Here is a 22,009-nt window from a genome sequence, read left to right as displayed (position 1 = left end):
AGGAAACCAGTTTGCCAGATTGCTGAGGAAGAAAACTCACAGATTTGGGATATGTTTTTTGATGGGGCTCACTCTAAAGAAGCTGCAGGGCAGGTGTGGTCCTTGTGTCCCCAACACAGGAATACATTCATTTATCTTTCAAATTAACATTTCAGGTCACAAAAAACATCGCAAAATACGAAGCTTTAATTCTGGGCTTAAGCGTTGCTAAAGAAATGGGTATCAAAGGCCTGAAAGTGTTTGGAGATGCAGACCTCATTATTCAACAGGTAAATAAAACGTTCCAAGCTAAGCATCCAAGGCTGAAGGAATAAAGAGATGAGGTATGGAGGCTCAAGGATTATTCTAATGATTTCAACATTTCTTATATTCCAAGAATGAAGAACCAACTTGCCGACTCCCTCATTGTCTCTGCTAGCATGTTTATTCCACCTTTGCCTCCTAAATTGACATACGAAGTTCAGGTAAAATACAGACCGTCTCTGCCTGACAATGTCAAATATTGGATGGTTTTTGAAGACGATGAGGAAATTAACAAATTTTTTCAAGTTGTGGAGGAATTTTCTGAAACGCATATCGATTAGGAAAATGAAGCCATGGGAGAATGCGGCTAGCCGAAGCTAAGAAGTGAGATCAGCCGAGGAAGCATCGTCTAGCTACCCAGTAATCACATACCAAAAGGATTGGTGCCTTTATAGAAGCTTTTCAACCAAAATGATGTGCCATATAAGCTTGCCAAAACAGAAAATGAATCTATTCTTCGTAAGCATAATATAGGGAGCCCAACCCATCCAAAAAACATAAATCTGTCCATGCATTTGTTCCCTGCCCAGATTTCCGAGTATTGCACCCTTATGAGGCAATTCACTGACATTTTTGCCTGGGAATACAATGATCTTAAAACCTATGACGCAGACATCATTCAACATAATATCCCATTGGAAAACAATACCACCCCTTTTAAGCAGAAGCTAAGACCTATTAGCCCTCTCTTATTTCCTTTGATTGAGAAAGAGATAAACACGCTATTGGATGCCAAAATTTTAGTGCCCCTAAGGTATTCGAAATGGACAACTAACCTTGTGGTAGTAAGAAATAAAAATGGAGAAATTAGGCTTTGTGTTGACTTCAAAAATCTGAACAAGTGCTCTAAAAAAGATAACTATCCCTTGCCCAAGATGGAACAATTGTTGCAAAGAGTTTTAGGGGCTAGAGTCATGTCTTTCCTAGATGGATTTTTAGGCTACAATTAGATTGTTGCACATCCTGAAGATCAGGAAAAGGCCACCTTCACTACTCCTTGGGGCACTTTCATGTACTCCAAGATGCCTTTCGGACTGATGAATGCTGGGGCTACCTTTCAGAGGGCCATGGACATAGCCTTTGTGGGAGAGAAGGACAAGTTTGTCCTTATTTATCTTGATGACATAACAATCTTCTCCAGCAGCCACAAAGATCATTTACAGCATTTGAAGAAAGTCTTTTTGAAGTATAGATAGTTTGGAATTTCACTCAACCCAAAGAAGTCACAATTTGCTCTAGAAGAAGGAAAAATTCTGGGACATATTGTTTCTGTTGAAGGTGTGAAGATTGATCCAGCCAGGGTTCAAGCCATTTAGACATTGTCCATCCCAAAGTCAAAAAGGGACATTCAATCCTTCCTGGCTAAGATTCACTTCGTAAGGAGGTTCATTCCAAACTTTGTAGAGCTTGTAAAGCACATCACTTCCATGCTGAAGAAAGGAGCAGAAATAAAATGGACAGATGCTTCAAGAAGCTCTTTTGAAGCCATCAAGCAAACTATCATGGAAGCTCCCACTCTAATCAGCCCAGATTACACTAAGGAGTTTTGTATCTTCTCTTTTGCCTCTTATGATACATTTGTGGCAGTTCTGTTTCAGAAAAATGATGAAGGCATAGAGCACCCTGTGGCCTTTTTCAGCAAAACTTTAAGGGATGCTAAACTAAGGTATGACCTTATCGAAAAACAAGCTTATGCTCTCATAAATTCTTTAAAGGAATTTAGAATTTATATTCAGCATTCCAAAGTAGTTGCATATGTACCTTCAGCCTCAGTAAAGCATGTCTTAACTTAGCCAGATATTGATGGGAAGAGAGCTAAATGGATTGCAAAATTCATAGATTTTAACATAGAGGTGAAGCCCACTAAGCTTGTCAAAGGCCAGGGCTTGGCTAAACTTATGGGTGAAGAAAATTGCAGCTTGTTAGATATAAATTCCATGGGTCTAAATTCAAATTATGAGTAGGCAGAGGGAGCAATAGAAGAGAAAAAGTAGGATCAGTCTTTGGCTGAAAATCTAGTCACATGTGAATGGTATTACAGCATAGTTCATCTTTTGCAAAAACTAGAAGTCCCTCCAGGACTTAGCTCAAGTCAAGCTCGTGCCATTAAAATCAGATTAGTCAAGTTCTACATTAATAAAAACCTGCGTTATTGGAAAGACCCACCAGGAATCCTCTTGAGGTGTCTAGATAAAGAACGATCTCTGGAGGTCATACACCAGTTTCATTCTAGCATCTGTGGAGGGCATCATTATTGGAAAACCACAACTCACAAAATCTTGATTGATGGATATTATTGGCTTACTTTGTTCTCTGATGTGTTTTCTTTTGTAAAACCTTGTGACAAATGTCAGAGATTTGCAGGAAAATAGCAGCTAAAATCTCTGCCCTTAAAGCCAATACATGTCAATGGTCCCTTCCAGTAGTGGGGCTTGGACTTTATAGGTGAGATCAACCCATATTCTAGTGGCCAACACAAATGGATCTTAGTAGCCACTGATTATTTTACCAGGTGGATTGAGGCTATACCGACTAGGAATTCCAATAATCAAGTTGTCATAAGGTTCTTGAATGAGAATATTTTCACTAGGTTTAGTTGCCCAACCAAACTAGTCATTGATAATGCAACAACATTCAAGGCAAAAGAATTGATGGACATGACTGAATCCATGGGCATTCAAGTGGTGCATTGTACCTCATATTATCCTCAAGGCAATGGCCTAGCAGAATAATCTAACAAGAGCCTGGTAAGGGTAATCAAAAAGCTGTTAGAGGACAAAAAAAAGAGCTGGGATTCCAAGCTAAAGTTTTCTCTATGGGATGACCAAGTTACTATTAAAAAATCCATAGCGAATTCTCCATTTAAACTAGTTTATGGTGCTGATGTTGTTTTCCCCATCTAGCTGATTCTCCCTGTGGCTAATTTCTTGCAAGAAGAACAAGATGAAGAAAATGACATGGTAAGAAGAATGAATAACCTAGTTGAACTACAGTAGATCAGAGAGCAGTTGATTGAGAAGTCAAAGGCTCATCAAAAGAAAATCAAAGAAACCTTTGACAGGAAAGAAAAGGTTGACAATTTCCGAGTTGGTGATTGGGTTCTTAAATGGGATGCATTTAAGGAAAAGAGAGGAAATCATGGCAAGTTTGACTCCTTATGGACAGGTCCTTTTGTCATCGCTCAAATTCAGCAAAACAATACATTCATCCTGCACATTCTGGAAGGAAAAGATACTTTTGGTAGCCCAGTAAATGGGTGATTCTTGAAACTTTATTTTGTTTAAGGCTTTAAGGCCTTGTTATTGTAAATATGTATTTCCAAGTTTTTGTTTCATTACAAAATATACTCCATGCCCAATGGAACACTAGAAGGGAGATTTATTTATTTTTTTTTTATAGGAAAGGCATTGATCTGTAGTTCTTGAAACCTCACAGGGAGGCTTTCATCCCCAGAGGGAGCCAGTGTTAGCCTTGCGGGCAAATGGTCCAAAAAAGGATCCAAGTATGCCCTAAAAGTCTTCAAAATCCTCTCAAGGATCATTCAAAGTCGAAATGGTCGCAAGAGGAAAGCCCTTGGAAGGGTGGAAATACACTGTCGGGAGGCTCAAAACACTATAAAAACATGGAAAAACCATTACCATAGGCTTAAACTGGGAATCGAATAGTGGCTATTAGATATGGCTGATCAACGACCTAGATCTAAGCGAAAAATCGCATATCGGCAGGACAGAGGGGATATTCGAAAGGCGGGTGCATGACACTGTCGATCAGTGATCGCCGATGATTGGATCGGCAGGTCACATCAGTAGGAAGCACATGTTCTATTATATAAAGGATCAGAGAATGAGCAACTCGCGATTGCGATTTATCGCATCGAAATATTGCTATCGACGCCAACCTGGGGATGAGGCCTAGTCACGGGAATATGTGCAACTCGATGGGCAGACTCGATGTAATTATATGCGATAAATGGATATATTTTCAAATCCACAAAAGGCCATTTTAATGTATTTTCCGTACCCGATGTGTTTTAGAGGTGAAATATATATATGTTTTCAAGTCCACAAAGGCCAGTTTTTTCATGTTTTTTAAGGTTTTCGCCATATTGCAAAAATACAAAGGGAACAAAGGGACTGGGCCATCTGCGATAGGCGATAGCGACCCAAAGGGTGGACCCGATGGGTAAATAAATCATTTTTGAGGACTTTTAAAGTCCGAAAGGAACAAACATTGGTGGGAGTTTACAACATTACAGTGGTTTATGTGTAAAATAGAAAACACTCATTATTAAACAGTTTGAAGAGAAACCAAGGCCGAGAGGCATCTACAACGCAACAAAGCATGCCCAACTAGCCCGAAACAAAAATATCATGGGCATCTACAGCACAACACAGCTTGAATCAAATACATCATGGAGCAGCACAGCGCGACATAGCCAAAATCAACAGAAGAGATTGTGGGCATCTCTATCAAGAGAGAGCTCCGTGCCAGTGCACCCAAAATATTTGAATGTGGTTATTCCTCTGTCAGAAAGAGAAAAACCTCTGAGCCATGCCTGCCTATTGAGGGAATCAAACGGTTAAGGGATAAATCAGATAAGGTTAAGACTCCGAGCCTTCTAGAGAGCTCAGGAGCATTATAAAGGGCCTATAAAAGGCAGAAAACTAGATGTAACAAGGGTTCAAGTTTTGGAGATTATTCCTCCTCTCTTCCTTCAAGCTTCTCATCTGCATTCTTTAGTAATATAAGCTTCTTTTTTTGTTATATGTTCAATGTCCATTTCTCTTCTGTTCTATGCTTGCACTTGAACAATTTGTTCAGGTTTTCTTTTCGTTTAAGGCCAGATAACTGTCATCTTATCTCTACTTTGATATATTAGATTTGCAAGCTTCTTTGCTACCTATAGCTAGCCATTTATATGTGTTATTATATATGCATCTGCCAGTATAGTCAGTAAGTTCATTTGCTACTTGTAGCTAGCCATTCATATATGTTCATGTATGCAATTTGCTGGTACTGTCAATATTCTCCATTTATCCATTAAATCTACAAACTATTGAGCATTTGTGGTCTAAAACCTTGTGTTATCGGGGGTTTTCATGCATGTATTGAGTGAGAATAGAGCTGAAATGGTTATCTAACTTGATCCAAACAATCATTTATTCCAATAGTTCAGAGAACAATATTGAAGATTACATGTTACCGGGCATCTCCGATTTACAACCTAGGAGTGTTTCCTGGAGTGCTAACAGTTCGCATAACCAAAAATCATGTTAGCCACATATTCCAATAATAAAAAACTATGTGTCAACATTTGTATAACCATATCATCACTAATTTTGAAATAAAACTTTTACCAAGACTAGCAGCCAAAACAAATTAAAGTTTAAAATTCAGTTAGAAAACAAACTACCATATCAAAATATGCCATTCTTATCATTTCAAAATTTTTATATCAACATATGCATACAACACAAAATCACCCTTTAAATTCCACTCTCTGTAACAAAACTATAAATTTATCTTCAAAGGTCAAGTGGAGAACGTTCAATTTTCATTTCATCTGTTCTTGAGCCCATCGAGTCCAAGTGTTGAGCTTGGATGCTTTGATACCACTTTGTAACATTCCCTCTCAACCCCTTGTATTAATCTAGGTTGAATGTGAGGTGTTACTTTCAGTTAACCAAACCTCCAAGGTCTAACTATGGAGATGGAGTTACAAATTGTCCTTCTCCACAAGTGAAATTAACTTTGGATAATACCATCACATCAAGCTTGTCAATATATTTTCGACAATATAAAATTTACCTCAATTTGATCTTTGAGTTTGCTCTGTCATGAATATTGTCTAATTAAACAGTTCCACATGGAACCCACATGGCCAATGGATTGACGACTTGAAATCTCTAGTCATGATCCAACTAATCTGATTTAAATAAATGGATTATATTAATAGCAGGACCCCCGACCCTTTTAATAGTTAACACTATATATTTTTTGTTGTTGTGCATGTTAGCTAATGGGAAAACCTTCTATCATAGCTCCTATTATGTAGAAAATCCTATAGATTCACAATCTCATGCAATGTACTAAAGCACATGACAAGAATCTACTTCTACTTTCAACCAATGGAAGCCAATAGATCAATGAAAACAATATGAACAAGAAGAAGTTAAATCAATGGCACATAACACAAGATGTATATGGGGTAATCCACTGCTCAAAACCCCACTATTTGGATTGCATATATCATAAATATGAGTGAAGATACAAAGTTTGTTCTCACTAGAACAATCCCACACAAGCATGCTCAACTCTCTCAGCTCACAAGCTAGCTCTTGGCCAACACTTAGCCAATTTTGCAGCTCTCCAAGCCTCTAATCTATTGCGTAATTCCTAGGATGAATAGCCCCTAGTTAAAGGGAATTCATGCTTCCAAAAATTTGATATCTAAACATAGGATAAATCTTTGATGCATGCATGATATTTACACTCTAGTAAAAAATACAGCTGATAGTACATTGTCCCCGCACTCTAGTCTCAACTGGGTCTTTCTCAAAATCGACATGCATGAGTTTCTAATGAGGGAATCTTTAGTTAACTAGAGTGGCACTTGTGGATGCACTAGTGCACCAACTAACTGTTAACTCTCTATTAGTTTCTCAAACAGTTTGCAGCTAATTTGACTAAACATAACTCAGTAAACTGAGTGATCTAATTTCCAACTCAATTTAAACTCATACTGGACCCCTAAAACTTAGGGAGAAAATATACATGACTTTAGAAAGACTTCCAACTCTAAATTCCTAAGATAATTAAGTTAATTAAACTTAATTAACTATTTATAGGTTGCTATGAGAATAGAATTTGATTCTAATTCTCAATTTAATTCAAGGAAAAATTAAACTAAAATTTCTTGTTGCCATTTCTCAACACTCCCTCTCAATAAGAAATGGATTATCTTCTACCCTGATCCTCTCTCTGTGAAACTCGAATTTACATCTTGAAAACGCCTTTGTCAAAATGTTAGCATCTTGCTCCTCTGTGGGAATTTACTCTAACATAATCCACCTCAATACACAATCTCTCAGATGATGATATCATATATCAATATGCTTTGACCGATCATGAAAAACTCAATTTTCAGAGAGTTTGATACAACTATGATTATCACAGTAAATCACAGTTTTATCCATCTGGTGACCAAACAAACCAACTAGGATCTTCCTCATCCATATGCCTCACATGCTGCCTGACTCGCAGCCATGTACTCTGCCTCTACTGAACTGCATGCAACCGATCTCTGTTTCCTGTTGTACCAAGAAATTGCCACTAACACAATATTGAAGATTCCCCCCTAATTTACTCTTCCTCTTGGATGGACTCCCTACCCAATCTGCATCGGAGAAGCCTTGAAGATTCACTCCCTCTATCTATCTATTCCATAATCCATACTGAGAAGTGCCCTTGAGGTATCTTAACACATGCTTTGCCACCTTCCAATACAACTTGGTAGGCCTAACCATTGCTTGACTAAGCTGGTTAACTGCATAGCCTCTAGTTACCTGCTAGAGGAGTCTCCATGGGTTTGCTGCTCTCCATGCAGAATATCCTAATTATCTTGTTGGCATACTTTCCTTGAGACATAAACAACTCCCCATCTCCCTGCCATACCTCCATGCCAAGAAAGTAATGCATGAGCCCCATGTCCTTCATCTCAAACTCTCTTTCAAGGTCCTCCTTATAAGAGTTGATCAGCTGATCAGAACCTATCAGTATGAGATCATAAACATAAAGTACAATGATCAACAATTTACCTTCCACCACTATGTGGTATAGTTTAGCATTTTCTTCACTCTTCATGAAGTCCAACTCGGTGAAGTAGCTCTCTATCCTGGTGTACCAAGCACGGGGTGCTTGCTTCAGCCCATACAATGCTCTCTTGAGCCAACACACATGTGACTCACGGCCAAAGATCTCAAAACATTCAGGCTGCTCTATGTACACTTCTTCCTTAATCATTCCATTAAGGAAGGTTGCCTTTACATCTATCTGATGTATCTTCCAACCCATCTATGTTGATATTTCCAATATAGATCTGATCGATGAGCACCTTGCAATAGGAGAAAAGCTCTCATCATAGTCAATCCCCTCTACTTGTGAAAAGCCACAGGCCACAAATCTAGCCTTACGTTTCTCCACACTACCATCTGCAGCTTTCTTTAACTTGCAAATCCAACGGGAAATCACCACTAACTTGTCCTCCGGTCTTGGAACCACATCCCAAACACTATTACGAACTATGGAGTCATACTCCTTCACCATGGCATCAACCCAAACTGGTTTCTGTACTTCTTTCTTAAGGTAAGATGGCTCTGTCACAACACATTTTCCCATAAGATCCATGTATTTTGTGTACCTCTCAGGTGACCTCCTCTTCTTGCACTGAGAAATGGATGCTCCCACATTCTCTCATGCATCATCCAAAAATCTGTCAACCTTTCTGGTGTGCTTTTTTCCCTCTTTGGAAGACTTTTCCTGAGTGGATGTCTCCACTCTTGAATCCTCTACATGTGGCTACTCCACATCAATCTGAGGCTCCTCAACCTTAGGAACTAAAAGCTCCTCATCCACATGTAGCTCTATCTCCCTCTCAAGGGAAGCTCGCATGGCCTTCTCCTCATTGAATCGGACATCCCTGCGAACCACTGTCATCCTACTGGTCGACAAGTACACCCGATAGTTGTGAGGTTTATCAATCTATCCCACAAATATCCCCATTTTGTTGTCAGCTCAAGCTTCTTCTGTTCTTCTTTGGTCACATGGAAATATATCGATGACCCAAAAATCCTAAAGTGACAAACATCTGGCCTCTTACTGGAATAAGCCTCCTCTGGTGTTTTAATCTCAAGTATCCGATCTGGGCTATGGTTCTAAACATAAAATGTTGTGTTGCATGCCTCAACCCACAAGTGTAGTTGAGGCATGCAACACCACCCTCACTATCCCTACTATGCTTCTGTTCTTCCTCTCAGCCACCCCATTTTGGTTAGGGTTATGATGTGTGGTCAACTCCCATTTAATCCTTTCCACTGTATAAAATTTTTAAACTCGTTTGCGACATACTCACCACTGTTATCATTCTATAGAGCTTTAACCTTATTTCCCAACTCTTTCTCCACCAATGATTTAAATTCACAAAACTTTACGAAGGTTTGATCCTTTTTCTGCATGTAAAATATCCAACATTTTCTAGAAAAGTCATCAACAAATATAACATGATACCTATGTTTGGCCAGGGATTTTGTTGATAATGGTCCAAACACATCTGAATGGACTCGCTCTAGAATAGCCTCTGCTCGAATGTCTCTGTTGTGAAATGAATACTTGGTGTATTTTCCCAAAGTACATCCCTTTCATCTATCAACTTGCTCAAGCATACCTTTGGGAAGACCGGTAGAGATCTACTGCAATATCTTCAAAGCACCATGATGCAAGTGGCCCAATCACCTATGCCAGAACTCACCAATGTCTTGGCTCTGCACCCTTTCTACCTTTGTGCTCAAAGTAGCACACTTCTCTACCTCCTTCTTATAGAGATTCTTCATCTGAACCCCTATCTTCTTTACTTGCCCGCGGTTATGTGTTGAAGGAACACCTTTCCTTTTGAGAAGATCACATCATAGCCTCTATCCTTGAGCATGGAAATGGATACCAAGTCCTTCTTTAGCCCAGGCACATACATAACATTCTTTAAGGAGATTGGAGCTCCATGTTCCTTCTGAAAAGTAATCATGCCCAATCCAATAACACTATACTTCTCGTCATCACCCATCTCGATATGCATCTGGAGATCTTTCACCTCCAGGTCACTAAATAACTCTTTGTCGCTAGTTATGTGGAATAAAGCTCCACTATCTAAGTACCATACACTTTCCATCATTGATGAAACCATGCATGCAATGAGGAAAAATTCCAATTCAAATTGAGAGGCCAAAGCCTCACCCACTGCTCCTCCTAAGGACTTCTTCTTAGACTTCTTGAGTGGACAATTTGTAGCAAAATGGCCCAACTCATGACAACGAAAGCACTTAACTTTCATCATGTGTTTCTTCTTACGTACTGATAAGAATTTTATTTCAAATGGGAAGCTTGCCCTTTCCCCTTCTTCACCCTAATCACTAAGGCACAATTCTCTGCATCATCAGTCTTTGATGAAGAACCATCCCTGGTGTTCCTCCTGATCTCCTCCTGCATCAAATCCGACCACATTCATTCCCAATTGGTAGCTTCTCTTGATCATTGACAGAGTCCTGATAACTATGCCAACTCTTTGGAAGTCCTCAAAGAGCAAGATTCACCATATTATCCTTGCCAACCATGATTCCAACAATTCCAAGTTCATCACGACATTGAGTGAACTTGGTCAAGTATTTTGGAATTGTCTTGCCTTTCTCCATTTTGATTTTTCAAAGTTTGTCCTTCAGTTCCAATTTCCTTTGGTCACTATTTTTCAGATACAAGTCCATTAATGTTTTCCACATAGCATATAGAGTTTCCTCGCCATGAAGACTTGAGACAATGTGGTCTCAAATTCCCTCAAGGATTATCCGCCTCACCTTCACCACACACTTCTTCCATTTGGCCAAATTTTGTGCATCCGATACTGCTGGCTTATGAATTTATTGATCAAAAAATTCCTTCAAGCCATTATCCTCTAGCACGACCTCCATTCTGTCCCTCGAGGGTATAAAATTTTATCTTCCTTCCAAGGCTTACTCGAGCCGCAAATCATATAATTCCATCTGCTGATCCTAAAGTATGTATTGCAAATTCGAATTTCATATGTAACCCAAAAATCAAAACTTTAAAATCTTCTCTATTATATTGTTCTCAGCTCTGATACCATGTAGAAAATCCCATAGATTCACAAGCCCATGCATTATACAAAAGCACTTGACAAAAATATACTTCTACTTTCAACTAGCTGAAGCCAATAAATCGATGAAAACAATATGAACAAGAAGAAGATCAGTCAATGGCACATAAGACAAGATGTATATGGGGAAATCCATTGCTCAAAACCCCACTATCTATATTGCATATATCATAAATTTGAGTGAAAATACAAAGCTTGTTCTCACTAGAACAATTCTGCATAAGTATCCTCAACTCTCTCAGCTCACAAGCTAGCTCTTGGCACACACTTATCCAATTCTGCAACTCTCCAAGCCCCTGATCTCTTGCGTAATTCCTAGGATGAATAACCCATATTTAAAGGGAATTCATGCTTCCAAAACTATGCAATCCAAACATAGGATCAATATCTGATGCATGCATGATATTTACACTCCAGTAAATAATACAACTAATAGTACACTGTCCCTACACTCTAGTCTGAACTGGGTCATTCTCAGAATCAACATGAATTAGATTTTGATGAGGGAATTTTCAGTTAACTAGAGTGACACTCGTGGATACACTAGTGCACCAACTGACTGTTAACTCTCTAATAGTTCCTCAAATAGTTTGGAACTAATTTAACTAAACATAACTCAGTAAACTGAGTGATCTAATTTCTAAGTCAATTTAAACTCATACTAGAGTACTAAAACTTAGGGAGAACATATACATGACTTCAGAAAGGCTTCCAACTTGAAATTCCTAAGATAATTAAGTTAATTAAACCTAATTAAATATTTACAAGTTGCTACGAGAATAGAATTTGATTTTAATTCTTATTTTAATTCGAGGACAAATTAAACTAGAATTTATTGTTGCAATTTCTCAACATGTTAAGCACTGTCACAACCATGATGGGTCATGTTGGGTGCGTGAATTGCGGTCAGGAAGACTACTTCAACACTTAATTATCAACTCGGGGGTTTTGTAAACATAGAGATGAAGCACATGAAATGCCAGAAATGAAATGAAATTTTCCAAACACTATTCCTACTTCTTTAATTGCAATGTTGTAGAATCAAAAAGAAAAGATCACCCGACAATTTACACCAAAGATAGTCTAGTGCTGGAATATGAAAGAAAGTACTTTTGTAGAAAAATAAATGAAAGGAATTCTCAAACCTCTTACAAACAATCTTTGATGAATGAAAATGTAAATCTATGTTTATCTTCAATATGGTTGTGTGCCAGGTTAATAATTGGACCATTGAAGATATCTGACTCTTTATAGATCTTTCTCCCTACACTAAGCTATTATTCTTGTACTTCTACAATGTGATTTCACTAGTACCAAAACAAAGCTTAGGTGTTGGAAGTATATTTTACACCTGTAATGAAGATTTATGTCTTCATGTAGGAGATCTAAGCCTCAAGGCTAGAGAAATCTATTCATGTATCAGTAGATCAATTCCTGTACCGAGACAGAGGTTCCTGCACCAAGTTTTCCAATCCTTCTTTCGAGAAAATAGAGAATGTGTTAACTAGGAAAAAGAAATTGCAAAAGTGAACAAAACCTCAAAATAATTTCCTCAAACCAAAAGATGCTTCAATCAATCTTAATGTCTAAAAAAATAATTAATTTCCAAAGTCAAAGCACACTCCTCTTTAATTAAGGATATTATGCATGTAATCTAAAAGATCATTTAATTGTGACAGTAGGCTTCAATCCTGTAATAGTTATCCACACGAAATAACCTACATTCATAACATTCTTAACTCAGAAAGATTTCCTTTAATAATAATTATGCGTAAGTCTGATCTTTCCTAAACAGCATAAAGTGTAGGCATAGATCAGTGTGTTGCAATAGCATTTGGTTTCTAATTATCAGAAGTATGTTTAATTCAAAATATCTAAAATCACTTTGGAATTAAAATCGCACTCTTTAGAATCATGTTAGGACTCATCAAATATATGTAAAAATAAAAGACTATTACTGTAATGAACTAGAAGAATCAATCTATGAGACTGTAAATGCACTAGTGCAGGAATGCATGCTTGCACAATCTGTTAGTGTCAGTATTTTCATACTGCCATCTGTGATCATAACTCCTATTTTCATATTCATATTAGGGTCTCGCTTAGAAATTTTTGTCATTCCACCTAGGTCCTCATTCAAAAATTTATTCACTGATGGTAGCGCTAGTCAAAAAACCTCACTCATGGACACTCCGTCTACCTCCCTTGACCTTTTCCCATGCCCATTCCTCTCATTTCCCTCTCCCAGGGTTTTGAGGACATATTTCTTGGTTTCATGACCTCCATGGTTAAATCATCAACAAAACTTGTATCCTAATGCTCTTACGCCTTCCCCTATCCTTAATATACATTCCTAAACACTTCCCATCATTCCTATCCCTCCAAATCATCATTTTTCTACAAACCCTAGCCTATTGCTATGCTTTTGACACTTTTCTAGACTAGGCCTGTGTTTCGCCCTTTTGGACCCCTTCCCCTCACTCAACCCTTAAAATTCTAGTTTACCTTACTTGTTAACATTCCTCCCTACCTCCCAAAATTTTCCTAAGAATTTAGAAGCCCCATATCCCCTTTATTTCCCTTCATTCCTATAAATTTCCCAAATCCCCTGTTTTGCCTACACTAAACCATAATTTCCTCTCCCACTGAGCTAGGGTTGGCTATGGAATCAGAGGAATCTAAGAAGAGGGGGCCTAAGGGAGGTCATTGTAGCAAGTATGAGGTCATTCCAACTCATAAACATCATGTCTCCATCATTTTTCAAGAAGTCATTCCAAGAGACAAATCATTTGCCACACATAGGGCCAATTTTTCTTCAAACTATGTTTCAGAGAAAATAGGGATGAATTTGGAAAAAGTGATCGAGGTTTCTGTCCATCATAGGCCAAGGATGAAAAAACTCCTTCAATTTGTACACAGGTGTCATGGTTTTGGCGAAATGTCAAAACTACAGCTGCTACAAGAGAGTTGTTGTACTTCTGGAGTGACCTTGGAACAATCACATTTTCTTCTAGCTAGGTTCTCCAAATGACTTTCTTGATGAGTCAAATCATAACTAGACAGAAATATATTTCCAATGAGCTATCCTGAGCATAATTAGGAGTTGAGGAAGACCTCAAAAAGTTTCTTGGAATATCACACTTCATTTTTGCACCCGCATTCTGCACTTTTTGATCAGTCTTGGGAGAATTGGTTGATTTGGCACTTTAGTATCACTTGATTCAGTGATTTTCCACACTTATCCTACAATAACATACTGGAAAATCACTGAATCAAGTGATACTAAAGTGCCAAAACAACCAATTCTCCCAAGACTGGTCAAAAAGTGCAGAATGCGGGTGCAAAAATGAAGTGTGATATTCCAGGAAACTTTTGGAGGTCTTCCTCAACTCCTAATTGAGCTCAGGATAGCTCATTGGAAATATATTTCTGTCTAGTTATGATTTGACTCATCAAGAAAGTCATTTGGAGAACTCGACTAGAAGAAAATGTGATTGTTCCAAGGTCACTCCAGAAGTACAATAACTCTCTTGTAGCAACTATAGTTTTGAAATTTCACCAAAACCATGACACATGTGTACAAATTGAAGGAGTTTTTTCATCCTTGGCCTATGATGGACAAAAGAATTTCTCACTTTTGCCAAATTCATCACTGTTTGGTTTGAAACATAGTTTGAAGAAAAACTGGCCCTATGTGTGGCAAATAATTTGTCTCTTGGAATGACTTCTTGAAAAATGATGGACATGGTGTTTATGAGTTCGAATGGCCTAATACTTGCTGAAATGACCTCCCTTAGGCCTCCTCTACTCAGATGTCTCTAATTACATAGCCAACCCTAGATCAGTGGGAGAGGAAATTAGGGTTTAGTGTAGGCAAAATACGGGATTTGGGAAATTTATAGGAATGAAGGGAAATAAAGGGGATAAGGGGCTTCTAAATTCTTAGGAAAATTTTGGGAGGTAGGGAGGGATGTTAGAAAGTAAGGGAAACTAGAATTTTAAGGATTGAGTGAGGGGAAGGGGTCTAAAAGGGTGAAACACAGGCCTAGTCTAGAAAAGTGTCGAAAGCGTAGTAATAGGCTAGGGTTTGTAGAAAAATGATGATTGAGGGATAAGAGTGATGGGAGGTGTTTAGGAAGGTATATTAAGGATAGGGGAAGGCGTAAGAGCATCAGGATACAATTTTTGTTGATGATTTAACCATGGAGGTCATGAAGTCAAGAAAAATGTCCTCAAAACCCTGGGAGAGGGAAATGAGAGGAATGGGCATGGGAAAAGGTCAAGGGAGGTAGATGGAGTGTAGGTGAGTGAGGTTTTCTTGACTAGGGCTACCATCAGTGAGTAAATTTTTGAATGAAGACCTAGGTGGAATGACAAAAATTTCTGAGTGAGACCCTAATATGAATATGAAAAGAGGAGTTTTGATAACTGGTGACAGTGGTTGCACGATCTAGGCAGAAAACGAGATTAAACTTCAAAGAAGGAAATCATAAGATTAAACTTCAATCGACCATGCACACCACAGATCAGTACACTGTAATGAAATCAGATTCAAGCTTTGCAGAAGAATAAAAGAAACATCTATTTACTTCACAATTTGCATTAAAAGAAATTAACACACCTTAATCGAAAAAGAAGAACATGAGGGAGAACGAGATGGGTTGGCTGGGTCCTAGCCAACCAGCTCGTTTCCCTATTTAGGAAACATAAAGATTCAGCTCTTTAATCAACGCATCAACATAGAATTACAATGCAAGATTGAGAAATCATGGCGTAGTTCCTTTCTATTAATGATCAACAAATATACATCATGAATTTGAATCCAGCCAGAACAAGGGCGATACCAAAAAAATGACAAAAGGACAAAATCACAGTATCCTTTCTATAGCTATCGCTCGCTACCATCTTCTATCTGAGTGTTGGGTGCGGGATCCCCCAAGGGCAGTTTTGGGGCTTAAAGCCGATATTTTGGTCAAATTTTGTAATCCAAATGTAAAGACTCCGCATTTTGTGGTCGTAGAGCGCGTAGATGTTAAAGAGTCATAGGGTTGTTTGCCCTTATTTTGATAATGTAATGTTAGTTGCAAAAGATATACCCATGGTCCATGGACCATAGGATTTTATAAATAGAGCGAAGCTCTATGTAGTTAAGAAACACAAAAAAATCAATGATCGAAGATGTATGAGAGACAGCTATGAAGTAGAAGTCTATGTTTTGGGGTCGTAGCGTAGGTAGAGGCTCTGCAGCTGAGTGCGCAAAGGCCTAGAAGTCCACAGCTGAGTGCACCATGGTGGGCTCTAGTATTGCAGCAATAATGCTGCAACTCCTGGGTCTTCCTTCTCTACTTTTATCAACCCAGTAGTTCGTAACAAACTTGGAAGCGACGATGCTGCATGCACAAGTACTAGCTCTTACTGCAAGTTGTCACTTGGTCAACTGGCGCAAGTTTTCTAGGAGCTTAAGCCAACTTCTATGAGTTCTCAGAAGAAGCTTTTAATTGTGATGGAAGAAAGCTAACTCTACACATGCTATCCTATTTGTGGAAAGAGAATGAAAGATGAAATGAACCGCAAACCCTAGCAAACCCTAGCTTACGTACTAACCCTACTTTTGCAAGAAAAGAGATGGAAACTAATGAAATGAGTGCCATTGACTACTGAAAAGGTAAATTGCATTTATTCAGGCTACTTTTGAAAATAAATGAGAAGAAATCATCTTTTTGTACTTTTGAGTGTCTTTATGTGAAATTATTATTCTTGTGATTTATTTGGTTATGAATGTGCAAAGGTTTGGTGGCAAAGGAAGATGGAGTTGGCTTTTGAAAAGGGTGAGGAAGGTGTGGAGAGGTCCTAAGAAGCCCCTAGTACCTTTCTGAAGACTTCCATTGCGATCAGACTTTGAAAAATCACTCACAGGAAATTCTATAGGAGGCTACAGGGGATCTACAGGAGGTTCTCTAGGAGGATCCACAGGAGGAGGGCGAAAGCTGCTTTTGGAGTTTTGAAGGTGGAAAAATGATGGGAAAGGGGAATTGAAGGCTAGATGAAGGTGTTGAGGTGTATAGAACTTGTCAAGGAAGATCAGGGATGAACATGATGGTTGGATTTTTTCAAATGGTAAGAAGGTAGCTTTATGGAAAGAAACGAAGAAATTAGGGCACATTGGCGAAATGCTGTGAATGAGTTGGGAAATCTATGAGAAATGAACTGGTGCTGGCTGTTTTATGGAGGGATGGTGAGCTGAGATGTTCTACAAGAAATCTTCACACTTACTTATCAAAACTGACCAAAGAAAGAACTAAAAACAAAATTTTGTCTAGATTGACCTAATTTCTGACCTACAAACAGGAAAATGTGAACAATACCTTATGAATAGAAAAGCATGCGAGAGAACTATGGGAAAAGAACAGGAAATGATCTAAGCAAGTGAATCTGAACCAATGTCAACTTTTCGAAATCAAAGTATCACACTAGCAGTTGCATGGAAGAGAAAAAACTGTGTTTTTTGTGGCGGCAGTAGTGCCTTGACCTCAAATCATAGTCCCAAGAAGGGAGAAAGGAGATCAGGTCATTATGTGGCCTTTTTGAATCTTATTTTGTCACTGTAGTAACCTACTTGATCAACCGAAACAACAACAACTATACTAACCATCAAAAGCAACCTAATCTAGCAAAGTAAAATGAATCTATGCAATAGAAATTAATTGATAAACTGAAGCAAAAACATATAAGTACATAGTAGGAGGTGCTAGGTGTTGGATACCTATAGTAATAGGTTTCATATTTCATGATTGACAAGAGAAAAGCCAAATATGCTCTGCTTTGGTATCCCAAAGATCCCATATTTCCTAGAAAGCAAGAGCTGGGTAAGTGTTTCAAGTATTGAGGACCTTATTTCAATTTTTGTGGATGATTCAACAGTTTAATCTGGATCATGCCATGTTTCAATTTTGAGTTGTAGAATAGAGAAAGAGGTCTGTCCAAACAGCTTAATCTTGGCAGACAAGTAGCTCAGGTAGAGAAGCAAAGGCTCCCAAAAGTTTAATCTGGGACCTTGGAGGACATAAGGGTAGAAGTAGATAGAGAAAAAGAGGAAAAAGCCAAAGAAAAGAAAAGGCAATTGAGGGTTGCAAGTTCAAGTGCCCCTCCAAGAAGAAACAAAAAATGCTAGGCAAAATAGTTGGGTAGGCAGTTGTGGTTGCAGAAAGAAGATGATCACCATTACACAAGTATCAATAGGTCTCTTGCCAAGGCAATTGATCTATCAGCAAACAAAGTGGTGAATTCCATGAAATTACAGCAAAGAGCATCACTAACTTCTTCCCTTTCCCTCTCTACTCCATCACTAACACTCCCTTTCTAAATCCCCCTCCTTCATTCATATTAACTCCTAATTCTACTATATAACATCCCTTATCTTACCCCTACCCCTAATAGTATTAACACTAAGGTGTATAAAACCCCAAATCTTATGTATATTCCCTCCCCTAGGCATAATAGCCATGTATTTTTCAAAAAAGGGACCAAATGGCATCTGGCCACTTTGGTGAACCTATTCCACCCATTTCCCTTTTGCTGCAAGACAATTTGCCTTCAAATCACCTCTGCATTGCTAAAACCCACTTTCCGAACCCATTTCGCCTATAAAACCTTTGCAAAGGTCAAATGCCCGCCTCTGGCACGTTTCCCAATCCTACCGCATTGTGGTTTAATCAGAACATTTGAAAAAACCCACATAAAACCCACAAATTTTGATTTTTCCGCCCATAATATCAAAGGCGCATGTTACCCCTCCGCCAGCCGTCGGATCAAGCCCACCAGATCCGACGGCCTATAGCAATATCGGAGCGCCTCCCGTGACCGCACGTTAACTTCCGGGGAAGTGACGTTGCGCCTTGTCACGCCTCCTCCACGCGTCGGGCGTTAAACCATCTCGGAGCCCGCTCTGACATCCTCCGCGCCGTACCTTAACCGCCCCGGGAGACTGCGACGGTTAAGGCCTTAACCGTGACCGTTGCACGTTAACCGCCACCTACCCGCCGCTAATTCACCGCCACGTCGTTGCCTGCCCGTACCCGCTTATGTTATTGGCCCACCTCACTGCTGACTGGGCTTCCACCTCGCCTCACCTTTGACCAGTCGCCCACTGCCACGTCGCCCGATGACGTCAGCTGACGTCACCTCACCATGACCCACCAATGACGTCATGCTGACGTCAGCAGAAAAAAAGCGCCAAATGGTAAAATGACCCATATTTACCAAATTTTCCCGTGTTTTTACCATTTTCACTGTGTTTTTACTGAGCGCTCTGCTTGACCGTTTGAGCTCGAATTTTCGCCAACCAGTCGATTAGCCCGGGCGACCTCCTCAGAAAGCACCTGTGCACCTGTGTCTCAACCTCTGCTCGTCGAATTACAGGTATTTAGACCATTTCGCCCTCCATACGACCTTCATTAAGCTCAAAATTGCTCACAGGGATAATAGAACCACAAAGACTAGATTTACACCGTTCATTCCCCTTCATTCATCCAGCATTGTCACTGTGAGGGCCAAGAAACACTGGCAGAGCCCTAAAAACCTGCAATTCCCATTAAACCTCTGTAATTCTGCGTTTTCCCGGCAGAATTGCTAATAGACATATTTCACCCTGTTAGAGAGTTCAGTCACACCACAGAGAGGTTCTATCACTAGACTGCAGTAGTATTTCAATTGCTACTGAGAGAATTCCCCTTGAATACTCAAAACCTCAACTGTTTCCACAGAAGACTGTCTCCAGACTGTGTTTTCACCATTCCACCTGTCTATTTGCAATTTTGGTAACCTGAACAGCTATGGAGACCCCTATTGCACTAAACATTAAGCCCATCAATGCACCTCACCAAGAACTAGCATGGAAAGCCCTGGGAGACATGGACTACCAAATGCTGGATTGGTTTCCCATGGGAACCAAGTATAATGTGTTAATGCTGAATGAACTAAGAGCCCAGCACCTCAGTGGAGCAGATATCTTGGGGATTTGGGAGTCAAATTTGCCCATATACAACCTTCCCCAAGTCAATCCAATGCCAGAGCTCATTTACAGCTGCCAGGAATGCTATGACCCCAGCCAAAGGGCAGTCATAAGCCCCACAGGCCTAGTCCTGTTCCAGATCACCCCAGAGAGCATAAACCAGATGCTGCACTTCAATACAGCCAAGAAATTGACCCCTCTGTCCATGCAGAATCTGATTAACACAGGGATCAAGCTGTCCAGTGACCAGATTATCAAAATCAACCAACTTTTTGTCATATCAGGCTCTGAAACAGTCAGAACCCCTCCTATTGGGTACCATTGTCTGAATGAGTTGGGCAGAATGCTGGTGGACCTAATTAGCTATGTCCTAGGGTTCAGGGGGCTGGAAGATGTAGATGAAAGTATAATGGCAATGCTGTCCATGTTTGCCCCTGGTAAGCCTCCAGCTGTGCAGTATGATTATGCAACTTACATAGCAGAGAAAATCCATGATCAGTTCATGAATTTGAAAAGGGAGAGACTGTTTAGGTACTCCTCATATATCTATCATTTATTTCTTTTCTATCAGCCAGCTACCTTCTCAGTTCCTTTGAGGCCACTCAATGCCCAAGGAAGCCCAAGATCAGTTGTTTTCTGGACCTCTGTGTTTCATTTTACCTCAGTATCACCCTATACATACTGTGAGTTCATTGATCTATTTGTTCATCCGGCCCTAACAGTTCTGCAAGGTACTCCTCCTCCTAGATTAACCGATGAAATGAGGAGGATTCTACATCTGAATAAATCCTACAATATTGGCAACTGGTACTTCTACCAGAACCACACAGTCATTAGGATATATGGCTGTGAATTGAACCCATTTAGATTGCCAAGGTATGTCCCCATGAGGCTTTTTGCCCTGGAGTATTTCAGGCAGTTTGGGAACTCAGATTACCTTCACTTTCAGAGTAGAAACAAGAAGTCACAATTGAAGGTAAGAAGTCAGCTAGGTTCCTTCCTGTATAACAAGAAAGAGGAAGGATGGAAAGAGGCACACAGCATGCTGGAAGGCCTCAGATTGCAGACCAGTTTTGAGTGGATTCCTTATGACCCCAATCATAGTATTTCCCTCAGGAGAATTAGATACAGACTGGGCAACTATGCACATAAAAGACAACCGGAAATAGAAAAGTATGCCAATGCACTAGATTGGGAAGAGGGTACACTAATAGAACAACTCACTGAGGTAGAATTGCTTGAGAAAGAAGCCAGGAATGTACAAAAGGAAACTGACTTGGAAACTTGTGCACAGGTGCCCCACTCCTACAGAAAGCAAAGTGGAACAGCTGCTGGATCTTCAGCAGCACAGCAGCAAACCACTGAGAAGACATCCCAGGCAGCAAGCAAAGACAAAGGTAAACAGGTGGAACAGCCACCTGTATTGACAGAGGAACAAGTGGACACCTTGCTACAGCAGCAAGAAGAAATGGAACAGCAGGAACTGGGGCAGCAACAAGAAAAGGCACAGTCCAGTGAACAGCCCTTGCAGCAGGAGAAGGGGACAGATCAACCTGGCAATACTGAGCAGCAGCCTCAAACAAATGTGCCTCCCAGGACAGACACCAATATAGACACATCAGTCCTCCAAACACCACAAAAGGAGGATGTGACAAGGAAAAGAGAGAGAGAGACCCCCCACACCTCATCTTTCATCAGGGGTGAGAAGAGACAGAGACTGAATGACTCCCAAGAGGAGGACATAGCAGTAAGGCAAG

The sequence above is a fragment of the Pinus tabuliformis genome, chromosome 5_1, assembly GCF_031772625.1.
Source record: "Pinus tabuliformis cultivar Carrire ecotype Pingquan chromosome 5_1, CPIR1, whole genome shotgun sequence".
Taxonomy (NCBI): domain Eukaryota; kingdom Viridiplantae; phylum Streptophyta; class Pinopsida; order Pinales; family Pinaceae; genus Pinus; species Pinus tabuliformis.
This window is presented reverse-complemented; position numbering follows the sequence as displayed.